Consider the following 2,500-nt stretch of genomic DNA (forward strand, 5'->3'; position numbering starts at 1 on the left):
AATAAAATTCGCGGCGTTAGCCGCGAAGATTTTTCGGAATTTTGGTGTTGTGAGATGGCTATGGATGGACTAGTTGAGTGTGGTGTCGATATCATTGAATTTGATGATGTTTTTCACTACTAGTAGACTGGCACTTCCATGTCTTGTGGATGTGAAAGACAATCAACTACTTCCCTCGGTGGCTGTAAGTCTATTCCACTTGACTGCTTTGAATGAATGTAAAAGACCGATGGTCGCCTCGAGAGAGGTGGCTGTTGGTCTCATTTCATTTGGGCAAAAACGAAGATGACTATGATGTGTGTCTATGGATGCATATAAATAGTTGTCGATGAATGAATGAACCAAAGTAGTACTTCTATGAGAAATACATTGTATTTTTCTAAGTTGATATTGCTTTGGTTCGATTTTTTATACTTGGGATACCCGGTCCCAAATCGAAGAAAATGTCCAAAAAGCGAAAGATTGACCACATATTACATAGCGAAAGTGGTTGGCGGTATCAAATACTGCTTGAAATTGGTAGCTAAATGTTCAGTCATCACTCTAGTGACTTACTTCAATCAATACAAGAGATTCCTACTGTCCCTATCATTCACAGAAGAATATAGGCAAATTGTTTGAAGATTGTACAAAATACCTTATTTCATTCGTCTAACTGAACGGCGGGACTAAGTGTTGCTACAAAATGATTGCTACACGTCTATTCTACCATTTAGCAAAAAGTTCGAATGGATTCATGACATTCCTACTGTCCCTAGCTTTCACAGATGAAGAATATAAAAGGTAATTTTTGTATGAGAATCATCCAAAACAGCTTATATTCTTCGAATGGGGTTAAACGGCTGCTGGAGTATTTTACTTCAGAATGGTTTCAAAATGTCTAGTCATCATTCTAGTGACTTATTTGAACATATCCAAAGAAGAGAAGACCAAAATATAAAAATCTAACCATATCCATCCGCCCTAGTTACATATGGTGATACACCAAATAAACGTAAATTGCCAAAGAAAAATGTCTGAATTGACTAACATAATATCTATTTCGAATAGCTATATTGTAATAAAGTCATATCAGACATAAAAAGAATTTTTAATTTTTTATGAATTTTTTCGCCTTTAATACTGTTGATAAAAATCAAGAAAAAATCATAATAAATTGAAAATTACATGAAAATTGCCAGGAAATGATGCATAATGATCGCTACTTAATGTAGCAACATTATGCCGAACAAATTTTTACAATTTGTTCAATGTACGATTTTTAAGAATTTTTTATGCCATTTTTGGAAAATATTAAAAAAATCGAAAAATATTCATGAAAAATCGAAAAATGCACATAGAAGTATAGAAAACGGCTTAAATGATAGCTATTGATCAATGCTATCAAAATAAAATGAAATAACTTGGGTAATTTCAATGTGTAATTTTTAAGAAATATTTTTCGTATTTTTCAATAATATTTATAAAATGGAAAAAAATTCACCAAAAATCGAAAAATGCTCGTAAATTGCCAAAATCTAGGCATAAAAGATCGCTTCTACATTGGGCTCTTTTATGCCAAAAGAATTCCATTAATATTTCCACTTTTCTATTTTTTATGAATTTATTTTGTAGTTTTTCAATATATTAAAAACAATAAAATATTCATAGAAATTCGAAATGGGTAAATATTGTGGATTTTCTTTGATAAAACAATGTAAAATGCCTATCTAAATTATTCCTGAAAATTTCATAGAAATCGGATAATAAATAAATATTTTAGAAATAAAATATGATGAAAATAATATATATTATTCATCGATTTTCTCTATAAATTGCCAGAAAAAATGAAAAAAATTTTAAATGTTGAGAAAAAATTTTTCTTCATTTAAAATAAATTGCCCGTGATTGCCAGTGATATGAAACAGAAATTCTTTTTCAAATATCTTAATATTTGAATATTTTATTCGAATATTTGTGAATATTCGATTTTTCAAATACTCAATTGTGCAATTTTGTACGGACCGCACTGCATAACTATCTATAGGTATACGTGTCGTCTCATGAAAAAATGACCATGTACCGAAGTCATCGCAACTCATTGGGAGACCACGAACGATGACTAGAAACACCATTTTGGTGGTTGCTAATGATTTGTTCAAGCGATTTCGATGAGTTTTGTGATGAAATAACACTAGAAGGAATATGGATGTCGCAGCAGTCCGTCGACTGGTAGTTTGGTTTGACTACTAGTAGAATGCGACCTGTTGTTGGTTGGTAGTATTCTTTCATACAGTGGTTTTGTGTAGAGCATTCGCGTGTTCTCACCACCCAATTCTATAAATTCAAACAAAAATTCATGGTATTCTTCCTATTGTTATGAGCATGCTTCATTAAGTTGAGGCGTTCCAAATGCTTGAATGGTAGGAAGCGAGCTCTATCCGATCGTCAGGTCGATGTGTGCAGGCTCGTTAATATAGCACGGAGAGATTTTTGATGGTTTTCGAAAATCTCCACACAA

This window comes from Musca domestica, unplaced genomic scaffold, assembly GCF_030504385.1.
Source record: "Musca domestica strain aabys unplaced genomic scaffold, Musca_domestica.polishedcontigs.V.1.1 93, whole genome shotgun sequence".
NCBI classification, from domain to species: Eukaryota; Metazoa; Arthropoda; class Insecta; order Diptera; family Muscidae; genus Musca; species Musca domestica.